Here is a 20,268-nt window from a genome sequence, read left to right on the forward strand (position 1 = left end):
TAAAATAAAAAAGAAAAGGAGATCATTATTTATAATCTTGACCAGCCCTCGTCCAGTCCTGAAGCAGTTCTTTTACAATTGTGTTGCACCATATGATTCCAAAAAAACGATGAATGGAGACCAACTCGTTATGAATTTGGTCTGATTTATCCATTAGGAGGAATCACATTTCCTCAAGATGAGCTGTGTCCAACATACTTGCAATCCACATTTTAAGCGTTGGTATTGATGTACCCTTCCAAAATTTAAGTATTAATTTTTTTGATATTATTAAAACATAGTTAAGGAATAGATTTTGAGATGTGTTCAATTTATTCCCATCTTCCATTACGCCAAATATAATCATTTCAGTATTAGGTTACATTCTTGTCTTGAATAATTTTGTAAATATTTCAAAAATATCATTCCAAAATCTATAAAGTTTTATGCAGGAAACTAAGGAGTGTGTTATAGTTGCCTTTTGGGCTAGACATTTATCACAAGTGGCGGATATATTTGGATAAAATTTGTTCAATGCTGTTTTTGAATAATATAATCTATGTACAATTTTAAATTGAATTAGATTATGTCTTACATTAATTGAACATTTGTGAATATATATCAGGTATTTTTCCCATGTAACCTTTGTAATTTTTATCATTAGTTCCCGTTCCCACTCTTCTCTAAGTACCTCTGTCGATGGTAGGTCTATATTTAGAATACTATTATATAAATATGATATTAATTTTTGTGAGTCAACTTCAATATTCATTGCTTCTTCCAATAAGTCAGGAGTTACTTTTTGATATTCTTGTATATATTTTTTCATGAAATCGCAAATCTGAAGATATTTTAAATATTGGTTGTTTTTCAATTTAAATTTTAATTGTAATTGTTGGAATGATAGTAGGTTTCCCATTTCGTACATATCCCCGATCCTTCTAATTCCGAGACTTTCCCATTGGTTATATGTCTTATCAATAAGAGATGCTTTCAATAAAGGGTTATTCGCAATTGGCATTAACAGTGATAGATTTCTTAATTTTAAAGATAATTTTATTTGTTTCCAAATTCTTATTGTACCATATATAATTGGGTTCTTCTTAAATTGTGTTATTCAGTTTTTTTGGGGAGAAGAGGATCGTTCCTATATTACAAGGATGGCAATCCTCCTTCTCCATTTGTATCCTTTCTGTCTGTTGGGTAGAACTATCCAACCAATAAATCATATTCTTAATATGCACTGCCCAGTAATAATACATAAAATTCGGAAGTGAAAGTCCCCCGACCTCTTTTGGTTTACATAAGTGTTTTTTTGTGATTCTATGTGATCTAGTCCCAAATATAATTAATAATATTAGTCTAATTTTAAAAAATATATATTTTGGTGTATATACCGGTATAGACTGAAATAGGTATAGTAATTGTGGTAGGAAGATCATTTTTATTGCATTTATTCTACCTAATAATGATAAGGGAAGTGTTTTCCAAAATTTAATCAGCGTATTAAGTTTATTTAATAAAGGTATGAAATTATCGTTGAATAATGCTTTATATTTTCTAGTAATCTGAATACCCAAATATTTAAATTTTTCTGTTGCGATTTTAAAGGGGAACTTCAATAAGTGTGTAGGTTCTTGAGGTTTTAATGTCATGATTTCACTTTTATTCCAGTTTATTCTATATCCAGAAAAAGACCCAAATTCCTCTGTTAAGTTTAATAAATTTGGTATGCTCGTTTGTGACTTTGTAATATATAAAAGTATATCGTCTGCATGTAATGAGATTTTATTCTTTGAGTCCCTGGTATTATAGCCCTGAAAATTCGGATGAATTCTTATACTTTCAGCCAGGGGTTCTATCATGAGGGCAAATAGCAGGGGTGATAGTGCACAACCCTGCCTATTACCCCTTGATAGTTGAAATGTTTTAGATAACATGTTATTAGTTAAAATTCTTGCCATCGGTTTATCATATAATAATTTTATCCATGTTATAAAATTCTCTCCCATATTAAATTTTTGTAGTACTTTATATAAGTATTGCCACTCTACCTGATCAAATGCTTTCTCTGCATCCAAAGAAATAATTGATATATCTTCTTCCTCTACTTTATGCGAGTACATTATATTAAACAGGCGTCTCAGATTATTAAATGAGTATCTTTTGGGTATAAACCCCGTTTGATCAGGGTTTATCAATTTACTAATATATTTGCTTAATCTTCTTGCTAAAATCTTTGCTAAAATTTTCTGATCTGTATTTAAAAGTGATATAGCTCTGTACGAGCCCGGATCTTCTAAATATTTATATTTTTTTGGAATAAGCGTAATAGTTGATTCTGTTCGTGTTTCAGGTAGTTTGTTTTCTTTAAAAGCATGGGAGTATAAGTTAAATAAATAAGGGGTCGTTATCTCATGAAATCTTTTATAAAATTCATTATTAAAACCATCTGGTCCCGGTGTCTTACCATTTTTCAGCGATTTTATTGTTTCACCTATTTCTTTGATTGTAATTTGAGCTTCTAGTTTCTCTTGTTCCAAAAGGTCCAGTATTGGAAGATTACAGTTATGTAGACATTTTTTTATTTTACTATCTTCTATTTTAATTTTAGATGTATATTAATTTTGGTAAAATTGGGCAAATCTATTATTAATATCTTTAGGTAGTATTAGTAATTCACCTTTCTCTGATTGAATTTTGGTTATAGTATTTTCCTTTTCTTGTTTTTTCAATTGGCGAGCTAAAAGCTTATTTGGTTTGTCACCAAACTCAAAATGTTCCTGTTTTGTAATTTGGAATAGTCTTATTACTCTTGCCGATAAAATTTGATTAAGTTTAAATTTCAGTAATATTATCTTATTGTGTTTATCTGTCGTGGAATCTTTAGCATTATCCAACTCTAACTGTCTGATTTCTTGTTCTAACAACAATTGTTCTGTCTTATTCTTTTTATTTTGAAAACTTTGATATGAAATTATAATTCCTCTCATAAATGCCTTAAGTTTCCCATAATAAAGAAGGCAAAGTACCCGGTATATCATTTGTATCGAAAAAAAGTTTAATTTGTTGTTTTAAATATTGATAGCCTTGCACGTCATTTAAAATATGTGTATTAAACCTCCAAAAACATTTTTTTACCCGGCATTCCTTCAAATTTTACTGAAAATGTCAACGGAGAGTGATCTGAGATACTACTAATGTGGTATGTTGGGTTGTTTGTATATGGCATTAATTTCATATCCACTAAAAAATAATCAATTCTTGAATAAGTTTTATGTACCGAAGAGTAAAACGAGTATTCCCTTCCAACTGGATTAGCAGATCTCCATACATCTATTATATTAGTATTTTTTATATATGTATTTAGAAGTTCGCTAGTCTTAGATTTTAAATTACTCTTCTTTTGTTTTGCTGATTTATCTAGATATGAATCTAAAACACAGTTAAAGTCCCCCCCTATAATCACATTTTGGTAATTAAACTCTGATATTATGTCAATAATTTTATCAAAAAATTGGGGGTTATCAAAATTCGGAGCATAAATATTTATCAAAGTTAGTGGGGTTGCATAAATTTCTCCCGAAACTATAATATACCTTCCCTCTTTATCTGATATAGTATTCTTTAATTTAAAAGGAATACCTTTTCTAATAAGAATAGCTGTACCCCTAGATTTAGAAGTAAATGAGTAGTAGTATGTTTGGCCTATCCAATTTGCCTTTAATCTCATTTGTGTTTGTTGTTTCATGTGTGTCTCCTGGAAAAACATTATGTCGCTTTTCAACGATTTTAGTTGGGCAAAAATTTTATCTCTCTTAATTGGTTCGTTGGCAGCCCTTATATTCCAACTACAAAATGTAATTCCTCCATTCTTTGTTTGTCTATCGTCTTGCATTGTAAATCAAGGTAATATTCCTGAATCATATGGTGCAACCAAATAAGAGATTAGTATACAAACTTAAAGCACATGGCATTGGGGGTTCAGTATTGATGTGGATAGAGAACTGGCTGGCAAACAGGAAGCAAAGAGTAGGAGTAAACGGGTCCTTTTCACAATGGCAGGCAGTGACTAGTGGGGTACCGCAAGGCTCAGTACTGGGACCCCAGCAATTTACAATATATATATTAATGATCTGGATGAGGGAATTGAAGGCAATATCTCCAAGTTTGCGGATGACACTAAGCTGGGGGGCAGTGTTAGGTGTGAGGAGGATGCTAGGAGACTGCAAGGTGACTTGGATAGGCTGGGTGAGTGGGCAAATGTTTGGCAGATGCAGTTTAATGTGGATAAATGTGAGGTTATCCATTTTGGTGGCAAAAAACGGGAAAGCAGATTATTATCTAAACGGTGGCCGATTGGGAAAGGGGGAGATGCAGCGAGACCTGGGTGTCATGGTACACCAGTCATTGAAGGTAGGCATGCAGGTGCAGCAGGCAGTAAAGATAGCAAAAGGATTTGAGTATAGGAGCAGGGAGGTTCTACTGCAGTTGTATAGGGTCTTGGTGAGACCACACCTGGAGTATTGCGTGCAGTTTTGGTCTCCAAATCTGAGGAAGGACATTATTGCCATAGAGGGAGTGCAGAGAAGGTTCACCAGACTGATTCCTGGGATGTCAGGACTGTCTTATGAAGAAAGACTGGATAGACTTGGTTTGTACTCTCTAGAGTTTAGGAGATTGAGAGGGGATCTTATAGAAACTTACAACATTCTTAAGGGGTTGGACAGGCTAGATGCAGGAAGATTGTTTCCGATGTTGGGGAAGTCTAGGACAAGGGGTCACAGCTTAAGGATAAGGGGGAAATCCTTTAAAACCGAGATGAGGAGAACTTTTTTCACACAGAGAGTGGTGAATCTCTGGAACTCTCTGCCACAGAGGGTAGTTGAGGCCAGTTCATTGGCTATATTTAAGAGGGAGTTAGATGTGGCCCTTGTGGCCAAGGGGATCAGAGGGTATGGAGAAAAGAAAAGGCAGGTACGGGATACTGAGTTGGATGATCAGCCATGATCATATTAAATGGCGGTGCAGGCTCGAAGGGCCGAATGGCCTACTCCTGCACCTAATTTCTATGTTTCTATGTTTCTATGTTTCTAATACCTCAGAATTTTAGGAGTTGGGTGGTCATCCCGGTTTATTAGATTTATATTGCATCTCCATCTTGTAAAGTGCCTTAGAAAAAGAAAGAAAGAATGTGATATACAGTAACTTTCAAAAAAATTAAACAGATAAAAATCTTGATTGTGCTTTAAAAAAAAAGGTGCTATTAAGGTATCTAAGGGAAGATACCTTAAGGACGAATAGCCATCAATGATGGCAAAAAATGTATAGACCTCCGTGATGTTGTTATACATTGAGCTCCTCCCCCTTCGTGAATCCTCATATAAAGTTACATACCGTTTCATATTTTGTCTTTTCTTATATGAGTTTATCAAACCAGCGCCAGTGGCAGCCGAGAGAAAAAAAAAAAAAAAAAAAAATTATCAGGAAGAGACATAAGGAGTAAAAAAACAAAACAAATATAGAACACAACATATACACGATTATATATATGTCCTTCCAATTTATCCAATCTTAATCTAATCTAAACTTTCCCATATATATCCACCCAGGATTCTTACATAATATCCCATTCTATAACTACCATACATCATACAAGCCGGTACCAAAGGGTTAACTACCGTACAAGCAGGTGCCAAGGGGTTAAACTTTGAGCTTTTCTTCCAAGGTTGAATATAACCAAGCTCTCTTAATAACACATTCCAATGAGATAAGCTTTATAATTCTCTGGGTAGCTCGGCCATTTTAATCACTTCAAAACTCTGTAAAAATTCAATCTTCTTCCTTGTCGGCAGCTTGCCCCAATGTTTTCTTAACGATATATTCTGCATACTTTAAAGCTTTTCCGGGATCTGCAAATGAGCGTTCAACGTCGTTATAAGATACCTTCATTTTTCCGGGAAAGTAAATTCCATATCTTACTCCCGGGACATCCCTCAAAGTGTGTCTTGCCGGTGTAAACAATCTCATTTTCTGGACTACCTCGGGAGAGTAATCGCGAAATATTCGCACATTATCCCCATGGTATGTCAGCTTCTTCCCATGAGTGATCTTTTTCAATATAAATTCCACTGAAGAGATGTCACGGAATTTCACAATTACCTGTCTTGAATAATTTGTTCCTCTTGCAACACGCCCAACTCGGTGAGCGACGTCTATTCTTGGTTCTTCCGACAGTTCAAAGACATCTTTGAGTAAATCAGTAACGAAAGTACATGCTTGAGATTCACATCCCTCTCATCCTTCCTTTACTCCGAGAACCCTCAGGTTATATCTCCGAGTTCTTGCTTCCAGGTCCAGACATTTATCAGTCATTCTTCCAAGTTTTTCCTCTTCAGTTTTCTGTGATTGTTTCAAACTCTTTATTTCCGAGACAACCTCTTTTATCTCATTCTCCATTTCTTCCATTATCTCATCCAGCTTTCCGATATCATCCTTTACACCTTTAAATTTCTTGTTGTAATCATTTTCAATTCTGACACGCTCTGATTTTAATCTCTTATCAAATTCCTTATACTGCTTTTTCAGTTCTTTTAATTCACTGCAAGTATTATCAATTTTTTGAGAAATTCTCTCCATGCTAGTCTCCATACTCTGCTTGTTACTCTCCATATGAGACTCCATACTTTGCATCTTCTCCAGTGTACTGTTGATTGTAGCAGTCATATCTAAAAGCATTTGCTTTACCTCCTTCTCCTTCTTGTCTCCTTTTGTTGCCATTTCAAGCAGAGACCCTTGGTTGTAAGATTCTTCTTCGTCTGAACCTTCTTCTGTCGTTTGCAGAGTATCCAATACTTTCTCGAGCTGAAGGCTGATATTTTTCTCTGATGCCCTTGAACGATTATCTCTGCTCATTTAAACTCACTTAAACTCCCGATTTCACCATTAATCTCCCTGATTTTCACGACACCTTCTGATGATATCACCCTTCCACAACACAAGGCGACTCCTGTGAGTTTTTCTTTAAATCGGTGCTGACTTAAAACGGCTTTTACAATTTTTTTACGGGGGAGAAGCTCAATGCTGCACCCTAATTCTCCATGACGCCGCCGGAAGTCCCTTTGCAAGCATTTTAGAACCAAAAAAGACATTCTGCAAACATTGTAGACTCAAAAGAGACACTTTTTGCAAACATTGTAGAACCAAAAAAGACACATTCTGCAAGCATTGTAGAACCAAAAGAGACACATTCTGCAAGCATTGTAGAACCAAAAGAGACACTTTTTGCAAACATTTTAGAACCAATAGACACTTTTTGCAAGCTTTAGAACCAATAGACACTTTGTGCAAGCTTTAGAATCAATGGACATTTTTTGCAAGCATTTTAGAACCAATAGACATTTTTTTTGCAAGCATTTTAGAACCAAAAAAGACACATTCTGCAAGCATTGTAGAACCAAAAGAGACACTTTTTGCAAACATTGTAGAACCAATAGACACTTTTTGCAAACATTTTAGAACCTATAGACACATTCTGCAAGCATTGTAGAACCAAAAGAGACACTTTTTGCAAACATTTTAGAGCCAATAGACACTTTATGCAAATATTTTAGAACCAATAGACCCCTTTTGCAAGCATTTAGAACCAATAGACATTTTTTTGCAAGCTTTAGAACCAATAGACATTTTTTGCAAGCTTTAGAACCAATAGACATTTTTTGCAAGCTTTAGAACCAATAGACATTTTTTTGTGAGCATTTTAGAACCAAAAAAGGACACTTTTTGCAAACATTTTAGAACCAATATACACTTTTTGCAAGCATTTAGAACCAATAGACACTTTTTGAAAGCATTTAGAACCAATACACATTTTTGCAAGCTTTAGAACCAATAGACAATTTTTGCAAGCATTTTAGAATCAGTAGACATTTTTTGCAAACTTTAGAACCAGTAGACATTTTTTTGCAAGCTTTAGAACCAGTAGACATTTTTTTGCAAGCTTTAGAACCAGTAGACATTTTTTTGTAAGCAATTTAGAACCACTAAGAGCACTCACATTTGAGTAGACATGTGTTTAATGTTATTCACAGCTCGGAGAAACATGACCCTCTGCCTTCCTCCATCTTGAAGAGTGAGTGAGGCACACCACTTCCTGATTTTATAGTCCCTCCCCCCTGCCGCCAGCGGGGACAGCAGAGAAAATGGGGAATTTTGTAAAAACATTAATATCTGTCATTTTTAATCGACGGGAAAAATCCTCAGCACACATGCGGCAGAGGGGGGCTCTGAGCGAGGTGGCCAAAAATGATGGCCGTAGGTGGCGGCATTCTCTCGGAAATCGCAGCACAGATGGCCAAAAGCGGTCAAGAACAGAGATTTAGTAATATAAATTAGACTATAGCCTTATAAGCCTTTACAAAGAATTGCAAGAGAGAGCAGATGAATGATAATCTGCAAACTGAAGTAATTGATCATACTGATAACATACAGGATACTCCTTGGTATCAGAGCGAATCAAAATATTGAATTGGTAAATAACCTAACCGAAGCGGCATGCATTGAAGACGAGACAATACAAGCTATGTAATATAATCAGGGAATCATTAATATGGGGAAATGAAGGGAAAATATCAGATCAGCCAAGCAAGTGTTCCCTCTTGCATCAGTGATGAACATTTCGGGAATTTAACCAATAGGAAAATAAATCGAGGTATACCGTGATGTCAGTTCCACCAATTAACTAATTGTCCAGTTCAAAGAAAATAGTGGGGGATCTAGTTTTAGTTTAGTTTAGAGATACAACACGGAAACAGGCCCTTCGGCCCACCAAGACTGCACCGACCACTGATCCACACTATCCTGCACACCCTAGGGTCAATTTTGCATACACCCAGCTAATTAACCTACATACCTGTACGTCTTTGGAGTGTGTGAGGAAACCGAAGATCTCGGAGAAAACCCACAAGGTCATGGGGAGAACATACAAACTCTGTACAGACAGCACCCATAGCTGGAATCAAACCCGGGTCTCTGGCGCTGCAAGCGCTGTGAGGCACCAACTCTACTGCTGCACCACCGTGAAAAACTTTGGGCATGATACTGGGGCGTCCAATAATTTGTCAGGTTAAACAGGGGCTGAAACTTTTCCAGTCAAAATCGCAAGCAATATTAGAGAAGGGGTATTTATTTATTTATTTGTTTATTTGTTCCGAACAAGTAAAGACATAAATAGGAATAAATAACAACAACAAAATCGAAATAGTCAAACAATTGGACATTCCAGGCAATATTTGCAAAGCAATGAAAAGCATAAAGCAAAATTTAAATGTCCAACACTTTTTCTTTACAAGCTTGAAAAGGAGTGAGAAGAAGAATAACTTATTTAATCTCACCCCTTCTCCCTAAACCCTTCTTCCATATTTAATAATTAATTAATAATAATACCCCAGACAATTTTTAGAGATGCATACAGACATATATATATATATATATATATATATATATATACAACTGATATACACATACAAGTAATATATGTATGAAGTAACCAAAAAACATAAATAAATAATAAATAAAATAATAAATAAACATTAACCCCTGTTTGTCAACCATCCCCTTCATCCCTGTACCTTGTGAAAAAAAGTTTTTTGTATGTCATTTTGAATTGGTTCATATTTGGACATTGCTTTAACTCCACATTCAAACTGTTCCACAATCCTACTCCACAGACCGAAATACAAAACATTTTTCTGGTCGTGTGGACTCTTTGTACCTTAAAATTAAATATTCTTCTTAAATTATAACCCCCCCCCACTCGCTCATTGAATAAGTTTTGTATATTTCCAGGTAAGTTATTTTTGGCCCTAAATGGTATCTGTGCTGTTTTAAATACAACCAAATCTTCTCATTTTAATAATTTTGACTGTAAGAATAATGGATTAGTTTGACCCAGATACCTGACATTGTGGATAATACGTATTGCTCTTTTTTGCAGAATAGTTAATGAATGTAGCGAACCTTTATAGTTATTGCCCCAGACTTCTGCACAGTAATTTAAATATGGTAAGATTAGTGAACAGTAGAGAATGTGGAGTGATTTGTGATCCAGAACCTGCTCAACTTTGTGTAATACAGAAATGCTTTTTGACGGTTTGGATTGTACATGTTTAATGTGTGATTTCCAGCTGATTCTATCATTCATTATAACCCCAAGAAATTTATTTTCATGAACTCGTTCAATTTCAACCCCATTTATCTTTATATTTGCTTGTGTATTTGTTCTGCAATTACCAAATAACATTATTTTGGTTTTGCTCAAGTTTAATGATATTTTGTTCCTGTCAAACCATGTTTTCAGTTTGCCCATTTCTTTTGTTATTTTGTCCAGTAGTTGTTTAAAATTCTCCCAGAACAAAAAATATTTGTGTCGTCTGCAAACAAGACCAGCCTCAAGGCATTGGACACATTACAAATGTTGTTTATATACATGATGAATAGTTTTGGACCCAACACAGACCCCAGGGGGACACCACAAGCAATGTCCAAACATGTAGAACTGTAGCTGCCCAGCTTCACAAACTGTTGCCTGTTGCTTAAATAGCTTTTTATCCAATCTAGTACTAGACCTCTGATGCCATACCTTTCTAATTCTTTTAATAAAATATCATGATTGATCATATCAAATGCTTTCTTTATATCAATAAATATCCCAGCTGCATATAGTTTATTGTCAATAGCGTTTGTGATATCTTCAATTGATTCTATTATTGCAAGTGATGTTGATCTGTTTGATCTGAATCCATATTGACTTTCAGTGATTAGTTTATGCTTTTCTACAAATATGTCTAGTCTATTGTTGAACATTTTTTCTAGTATTTTGGAGAATTGAGGGAGTAAAGAAACAGGTCTGTACTTTGTGAAATGATGCTTGTTCCCAGTTTTGTATATTGGTATGACTTTTGCTATTTTCATTTTGATTGGAAAAGTACCGGTTTGGAAAGATAAATTACAGATGAATGTTAGAGGTTTGGAAATCCCCTCAATGACCATCTTAACTAACGACATGTCAATGTCGTTGAAATCAGTAAACATTTTGTTTTTATATGTTTTAACAATGTCCAACAGTTCTTTTTCATCTACTGCCATAAGAAACATAGAGCAGGGATTTCTCTCCAATAAATTCTCAGGAGTTTCTCCAGATGGCCCTGGATCAGGGATTTGTTTAGCCAGGTCTGGTCCAACATTTACAAAAAAATTATTAAAGCTATTAGCTAAATCCTCCATATTATAATTATCATTGTCCTTATCAATAAAATGGCTGGGACATGGCTCGGACATGAACATATTCCACCTTGTGTCATAGAAAGCAGTCGGGGATTAATAGGTACAGCTGAGAATTAATGCAGACGGACAGATTGGATTGTTGTTAGTTCATACACTGTATAACTGAAAAGGCAATACGGGGAGAAAGGTAATCTAGCCAAGAATATGGAGGATAGCAGGACGTTGGCAGGACTTTCATATGAAGAAAGACTGGATAGACTCGGCTTGTACTCGCTAGAATTTAGAAGATTGAGGGAGGATCTTATAGCAACTTACAAAATTCTTAAGGGGTTGGACAGGCTAGATGCAGGAAGATTGTTCCCAATGTTGGGGAAGTCCAGAACAAGGGGTCACAATTTAAGGATAAAGGGGAAACCTTTTAGGACCGAGATGAGAAAAACATTTTTCACACAGAGAGTGGTGAATCTGTAGAATTCTCTGCCACAGAAAGTAGTTGAGGCCAGTTCATTGGTTATATTTAAGAGGGGAGTTAGATGTGGCCCTTGTGGCTAAAGAGATCACGGGGTATGGAGAGAAGGCAGGTACAGGATACTGAGTTGGATGATCAGCCATGATCTTATTGAATGGCGGTGCAGGCTCGAAGGGCCGAATGGCCTACCCCTGCATCTATTTTCTATGTTTCTACAGTAAAAGCTTCTTGAGGTATGTGAAGAGAAAAAAAATTAGTTAAGATCAAACTTGGACCCTAGAAGACTGAAAAATGTTAATTTATTATTGGGAGCAAGGAAATGGTAGACGAGTTGAACAGGTACTTTGGATCCGTCCTCACTAAGGAAGACACAAAAAATCTCCCTGAAGTACTTGTGGCCAGAGGATCGAGGGTGACAGAGGAACTGAAGGAAATTGACGTTAGGCAGGAAATGGTGTTGAGCAGACTGATGGGTCTGAAGGCTGATAAATCCCCAGGGCCTGATGGTATGCATCCCAGGGTACTTAGGAAGTGGCTCTAGAAATTGTGGATGCATTGGTGATCATTTTCCAATGATCTATAGATTCAGGATCAGTTCCTGTCGATTGGGGGGTAGCTAATGTTATCCCACTTTTCAAGAAATGTGGGAGAAAGAAAACAGGGAATTATGGACCAGTTAGCCTGACAACGGTGATAGGGAAGATGCTGGAGTCAATTATAAAAGATGAAATAGCGGCACATTTGGATAGCAGTAACAGAATTGGTTCATGTCAGCATGGATTTACGAAGGGGAAATCATGCTTGACTAATCATCTGGAATTTTTTGAGGATGTAACTAGGATAATGGACAGGAGAGAGCCAGTGGATGTAGTGTACCTGGACTTTCAGAAAGCATTTCATAAGGTCCCACATAGGAAATTAGTGAGCAAAATTAGAGCACATGGTATTGGGGGTAGGGTACTGACATGGCTAGAAAATTGGTTGACAGACAGGAAACAAAGAGTAGAGATTAACGGGTCCCTTTCAGAATGGCAGGCAGTGACTAGTGGGGGACTGCAAGGCTCGGTGCTGGCACTACAGCTATTTACAATATACATTAATGATTTAGATGAAGGGATTAAAAGTAATATTAGCAAATTTGCAGATGACGCAAAGCTAGGTGGCATTGTGAACTGTTAGGGGGATGCTATAAGGATGCAAGGTGACTTGGACAGGTTGGGTGAGTGGGCAGATGCATGGCAGATGCAGTTTAATGTGGATAAATGTGAGGTTATCCACTTTGGTAGCAAAAACAGGAAGGCAGATTATTATCTGAATGGAGTCAAGTTGGAAAAAGGGGAAGTACAAAGAGATCTGTGGGTCCTTGTTCATCAGTCACTGAAAGTAAGCCTAGTTGGCCTTTATAAAGGGCCTGTCCCACTTTCACGACGAGATTCACGACATTTTTTACTCGTGGACATTTTTCATCAGACTAGAAAAACGCTCCGACCTACTTGATGCCACGAGTACCTAGGGCTAGCATCACAACCTACCTACGACCTACCCATGATCCCCTACGACCTCGTGACGACCATGTTGCGAGTATGAGTCAAGGGCAAACTCAGCAGATGTCGTGAATTAGGTCGTGAAAGTGGGACAGGCCCTAAACAAGTAACTCCAAATTTGAGGAAGGATATTCTTGCGATTTGAGGGAGTGCAGCGTAGGTTCACAAGGTTAATTCCCGGGATGGCGGAACTTATTGGCTACCTCACACTTGCGCCTTCCCCCTGTGAGCAGGTGAGTTTGTTCCTGGTGCTCCAAAATATGTGCGTGTTGGTAGGTTAATTGGCCTGTGTAAATTGGACCAGGGATGTAGGTATGTGGTAGAACCTGTGAGGAGTTGATTGAATGTGGGGAGAATAAAATGGCATTAGCATAAAATTAGTAAAATTGGTCAACCTGAACTTGGCGGGTAAATCAAGGCGATCATGAAACAATCTTTCCATCTAGAACTTAGGAGGAACAGTCTGTGAAACCTGTGCACTTTATTAAGGCTGGCATCACTGAAATCTGTTCCAGCTACAAAATTCCTCCGTGTTCGGTTTTTGGTCAGTTTCAACCGTACAAGATGGACACCACTCACAATATTAAGGGGTATGGAAATAATAATGGTTCTGATCGGTTATTTCATTCATCTGATTTACACTTCTTGAGCTGGTGAAGAGAGTGAAGGAAGATGTGTGTACGTCAGTCCCATGATCAGAAATTACATCAGCAAAATACTTGACAGAAATAGTTTGTGTCTTAAAATCCAAACTTTTGGATCTACTTCTACTACATTTGCATATTGTTTCTAACTAGACTTTGCTCACCTTTTACACTATGTTAATTGTTTTTTTTGCTCTTAGGTTTGCTGAGAAGAATTATATTGATCTGTTCAAGGTACTTCAGAAATGTAGATGGGTAAGGAACAAAAAAGAGCACAAGAATTTGAGGTAATTTGTCAACTTTATCATTTCTGAAATGTAACAACTACATTTAAACTATTCATGAAAACAAATTAATGATCGAGTCGAGTCGCAGGTAGATCGGGTGGTCAAAAATACATTTAGCACTTTGGCCTTCATCAGTCAGAGTATTGAGTATAGAGTTGGGAGGTCATGTTGTAGTTGTATAAGACGTTGGTGAGACCGCATTTAGAGTATTGTGTCAGTTCTGGGCACTATGTTATAGGAACGATATTGTCAAGCTTGAAAGGGTTCAGAAAAGATTTACGAGGATGTCGCCAGGACTAGAGGGTGTGAACTATATGGAGGGGTTGAGGAAGCTGGGTCTCTATTCCATGGAGCTCAGGAGGATGAGGGGAGATCTTAGAGGTATACAAAATCATGAGAGGAATAGATCGGGTAGATGCAGAATCTTTTGCCCAGTTGAGGAATCGAGGACTAGAGGACATAGGTTCAAGGAGTAGCTTTATCACACAAAGGGTGGTGGGTGTATGGAACAAGCTGCCAGAGGAGGTAATTGAGGCTGGGACTATCCCATCTTTTAAGAAACAGTTAGGCAGGTACATGCATAGGCCAGGTTTGGAGGTATATGGACCATGCACAGGCAAGTGGGACGAGTGTAGCCAGGACATTGTTGGTCGATGTGGGCGAATTGGGCCGAAGGTCCTGTTTCCACACTGTATCACTCTAAATGGTGGGTTTACTCTGAGTGTTCCAGTTTCATCTCACATTCCACAGATAGTCATACAGCATGAAAACAGGCCCTTTGACCCAACATATTCATGCCAACCAAGATGTCTACCTTAGCTTATCCCATTTACAGTGGCTTGCAAAAGGATTCATACCCCTTGAACTTTTCCACATTTTGCCACGTTACAACCACAAACATATTTTATGTATTTTATTGGGATTTTATGTGATAGACCAACACAAAGTGGCGCATAATTGTGAAGTGGAAGGAAAATGATACATGGTTTTCAAATTTTTTAACAATTAAAAAACTGAAAAATGTGGCGTGCAAAAGTATTCAGCCCCTTTACTCTGATACCCCTAAATAAAATCCAGTGCAACCAATTGCCTTCAAAAGTCATCTAATTATTAAATAGAGTCCACTTGTGTGTAATCTAATCTCAGTATAAATACAGCTGTTCTGTGAAGGCCTCAGAGGTTTGTTAGAGAACATAAGTGAACAAACAGCATCATGAAGCCCAAGGAACACACCAGACAGGTCAGGGATAAAGTTGTGGAGAAGTTTAAAGCAGGGTTAAGTTATAAAAAAAATCCCAAGCTTTGAACATCTCATGGAGCACTGTTCAATCCATCATCCGAAAATGGTAAGAGTATGGCACAACTGCAAACCTACCAAGACATGGCCGTCCACCTAAACTGACAGACTGGGGAAGGAGAGCATTGATCAGAGAAGCAGCCAAGAGGCCCATGGTAACTCTGGAGGAGCTGCAGAGATCCACAGCTTAGATGGGAGAATCTGTCCACAGGACAACTATTAGTCGTGCACTCCACAAATCGGGCCTTTATGGAAGAGTGGCAAGAGGAAAGCCATTGTTGGGAAAAAAAGCCATAAGAAGTCCCGTTTGCAGTTTGCCACAAGCCATGTGGGGGACACAGCAAACATGTGGAGGAAGGTGCTCTGGTCAGATGAGACCAAAATTGAAGTTTTTGGCCTAAATGCAAAACGCTATGTGTGGCGGAAAACTAACACTGCACATCACCCTGAACACACCATCCCCACTGTGAAACATGGTGGTGGCAGCATCATGCTGTGGGGATGCTTATCTTCAGCAGGGACAGGGAAGCTGGTCAGAGTTGATGGGAAGATGGATGGAGCCAAATACAGGGCAATCTTGGAAGAAAACCTGTTAGAGTCTGCAGAAGACTTGAGACTGGGGCGGAGGTACACCTTCCAGCAGGACAACAACCCTAAACATACAGCCAGAGCTACAATGGAATGGTTTAGATCAAAGCATATTCATGTGTTAGAATGGCCCAGTCAAAGTCCAGACCTAAATCCAATTGAGAATCTCTGGCAAGACTTGAAAAATGGTGTTCACAGACGCTCTCCATCCAATCTGACTGAGCTTGAGCTATTTTGCAAAGAAGAATGGGCAAAAATTTCAGTCTCTGGATGTGCAAAGCTGGTAGAGACATACCCCCAAAAGACTTGCAGCTGTAATTGCAGCGAAAGGTGGTTCTACAAAGTATTGACTCAGGGGGGCTGAATACTTTTGCACGCCACAATTTTCAGTTTTTTATTTGTAAAAAAATTAGAAAACCATGTATCATTTTCCTTCCACTTCACAATTATGCGCCACTTTGTGTTGGTCTATCACATAAAATCCCAATAAAATACATTTACGTTTGTGGTTGTAACGTGACAAAATGTGGAGGTTCAAGGGGTATGAATACTTTTTCAAGCCACTGTACCTGCATTTGGCCCATTTCCATCTAAATCCTTCTTATCCGTGTAATTGTCCAAATGTTTAGTTTAGTTTAGACATACAGCATGGATACAGGCCATTCGGCCTACGGAGTCCATGTCAACCAGCGATCCCTGCACACTTACACTACCCTACACACTAGGGACAATTTTACAATTATACCAAACCAATTAACCTACAAACCCGTACGTCTTTGGAGTGTGGGTGGAAATGGGTGATCCTGGAGAAAACCCACTCGGGTCATGGGGAGAAAATATAAACTCCGTGCAGGCAAGCATCCATAGTCAAGATCGAACCCTGGTATCTGGCGCTGGAAGGCAGCAACTCTACCGCTTACCCACCATGCAGTCTTTTAAAGGTTGTGTTTATTTCTATCTCTAGCACTTCCTCAGGCAACTCATTCCATGTATCCACTACCTTCTGTTGACCATCCATCGCGTTTAAACCTATCCTTCTTACCTTAAATCAATAATTTATAGTTTTAGATTTTGGCCATCCACTTTATCTAGGCCTGTCATCTATATAATTAAAAGTCTCATCTTGACCACTTCCTGTCTGCACTGTATATTGATTTTAGAAAAACCCTGCCATATAACGCTATGATTTTTGGCCATATTACTTGCAGTCCTCCTCTGCTGAGCAGGCCCTGAGGATTTTTCCCATTGATTAAAAATAAAAAAATTATGAGTGTTTAAAATACTTTGAGATCCTCTCGCCTGCCAATCACCACAATGAAGGTAATGCCCCATCCGGGGGGGGGGGGGGGGGGGGGGGGGGGGGGGGGGGGGGGGGGGGGGGGGGGGGGGGGGGGGGGGGGGGGGGGAGTCACCTTCATTACAGCAGGACTATAAAACCCCAGATGCCTGAACATGACTCAGTCAGTCTGCAAGATGGTGAGGGAGAGGCCAGGACTCATTCTAGGCAATTTCTTGAAAACGAAATGAGTTGCTTGCCTTGCGCTGTGCTTGAAACTGCAATGAAAATGAAGTGAAAATGCAATGAGTTGTTTGACTTGGCCTGCCCTCGGCTTGAACTTCAATGGCAATGGAAATGAAGTGAAAATGCAATGAGCAGTTTGGCGTGGTCTGCCCTGTGCTTGAAACTGCAATGGCAATGGAAGTGGTGAAAATGCAATCAGCTGTTTGGCTTGGTCTGCCCTGCTCTTGAAACTGCAATGCCAATGGAAGTGAAGTAAAAATTCAATCAGCTGTTTGGCTTGGCCTGCCCTGTGTTTGAATCTGCATTGGCAATGGAAGTGCAGTGAAAATGCAAACAGTTGTTTGACTTGGCCTGCCCTGTGCTTGCAACTGCAATGGCAATGGAAGTGAAGTGAAAATGCAATCAGCTGTTTGGCTTGGCCTGCCCTGTGCTTGAAACTGCAATGGCAATGGAAATGAAATGAAAATGCAATGAGCTATTCGGCCTGCCTTGTGCTTGAAATGAAATTGAAATGAATTGTTTGGCCTGCCTGAAACCACTAATTTCGGCCCACAAGCCCCTATTAGCCGAGAAACCAGTCCCTTTTGCCCAAAATACCAGTATTAGCCCAGGGCGAGCATTTTGCAAGATCAGGAAAAGTCCAAAAAAAGTGCCTTTCACTGAGATTTCACTCTTTTAAAAAAAAAAAAAGATCCTATTCGGCCCATCGGGCCTGTACTAGCCCAGGAGGAGTCCCTTCGGCCCATCAGTAAGTATTACCCCTGCAAGTATTAAACCTCAGCCCAATATTTTTCTCCCTCCCTTCATTGGCTGCACGTGAGTTCCAGGCAAGGATAGACTTTCCTCTTTCATTGCTGTGATCTGCAGAAAAAGATGAAAAATGTCTAAAATTGATTCTCCACCTCCTCTCTCTCTCTCTCTCTCTCTCCCTCTCTCTCCCTCTCTCTCTCTCTCCCCTCTCTCCTCTCTCCCTCTCTCTGTCTCTCTCTCTCCTCTCTCTCTCTCTCTCCCACTCTCTCCCTTGCTCTATCTCTCTCTCTCTCTATCTCCCCCCCTCTCGCTCTCTCTCTCTCTCTTTCTATCTCTGTCTCTCTCTCTCTCTCCCTCCCTCCCTCTCCCCCCCCCCCCCCCTCTCCCTCTCTCTGGCAGCCCACCAGGCCTGAGTGACTGAACTGCCAGCCCACCCAAGCCTGAGCGACTGAGTTGCCAGCCCACCAGGCCTGAGTGACTGAGCTGCCAGCCCAAGAATCCATTCGGCTCACAATGTCCATACTAGCTCTCTGGAAACCAGTCCCTTCGGCCCATAACACCCATACTAGCACCCCCACTGGCCACCAATATTGGAATTGGTGGAGAGGTGGAATATTGTGTTGGGGAACCAGCCCTCCCGTGTGAGACCCAACGGGTCCCACTTAGTCTGGTTATTTTATAAATTTCTCGAAGGTCACCCTTTGTTCCAGGGGAAACAGGGAAAAGATATGTCGCTAGGTAGGTCAGTAGCCATTGAATTGACTACTGACTACTACAAGACCACTTGCTATGCATCCGACGAACATCAATTCATGATCTTTCAAGGTCATGAGGTCGTAAATGATAGGAGCAGAATTAGGTCATTTGGCCCATCAAGTCGAAACCATGCAATCATGGCTGATCTATCCCTCCCTCCTAACCCTATTCTCCTGCCTTCTCCCCATAACACTTGACACACTACTAACTCACGGCTATTCCTTGAAATTCCATTTCAAGCAGAGTGCAGGCCACCAAATTCAATTTCATGGCATTTCAAGCAGAGTGCAGGCCACCAAATTCAATTTCATAGCATTTCCAGCAGAGTGTTGGTCACCAAATTCAATTTCATATATTTTCAAGCAGAGTGCAGGCTACCAAATTGCCAAACAATTCATTGCATTGTCATTCAGGGCTAACAAATCATTTATTGCAAGTCATTGCAGACTCACAGTTCAGTTGACTCACAACTTAGAATCATAGTTGTGGACTCTCCCTCGCGATCTTCCATTGTGACCGACTCATGTCCAGGCATCCGGGATTTTATAGTGCTGCCCCCCCGGAAGGGGCGTTACCTTCATCGTGGTGATTGACTGGCGAGAGGACCAATCAGCTGATCTCAAGATTTTTTAAACACTCATAACTTTTTTATTTTTCATCGATCGGAAACCTCCTCAAGGCTGCCTCAGCGGAGGAGGACTGTGAGTAAGATGGCAAAAAAATCATAGTGATATATGATAGCATTTTTTTCTAAAATCAAAATGCAGCGCAGACAGGAAGTGGTCACAATGTGACTTTTAGTTATTTGGAGAGAATTGCCTGCTACACAAGTAATGTATGACACAAAGTTATAGCTCTTGCTGGCACATGCTTGTCAAATTACTTAGGGGAAGTGAAACAATTTAAAAATAGGTCTCTATTAAATGTATTTTCAATCAGATTGCTGGAATATTGCTAGGGAAAATTAGTCCATGATGTCCATAATTCAATAACTTCCATGTTTATTTACTATACTATAGAAAGGGAGCTATATAAACTCCCTTGAGTCTAAACCAGTTAAAATCTAATAAATGTCATTGTTGTAATGTGAGAAATATAATAGTGAGAAATATAATAGTAAATTCATGGATAGCAACCTCTCACAAATGG

General features: G+C 38.8%; 1 pseudogene; it reads left to right on the forward strand.

The window, feature by feature from the left end:
• LOC129709016 (alpha-2,8-sialyltransferase 8F-like) overlaps nt 1–20,268 on the forward strand; it is a 72,167-nt pseudogene that overhangs the window by 10,126 nt on the left and 41,773 nt on the right.

The sequence above is a fragment of the Leucoraja erinacea genome, chromosome 2, assembly GCF_028641065.1.
Source record: "Leucoraja erinacea ecotype New England chromosome 2, Leri_hhj_1, whole genome shotgun sequence".
NCBI lineage: Eukaryota > Metazoa > Chordata > Chondrichthyes > Rajiformes > Rajidae > Leucoraja > Leucoraja erinaceus.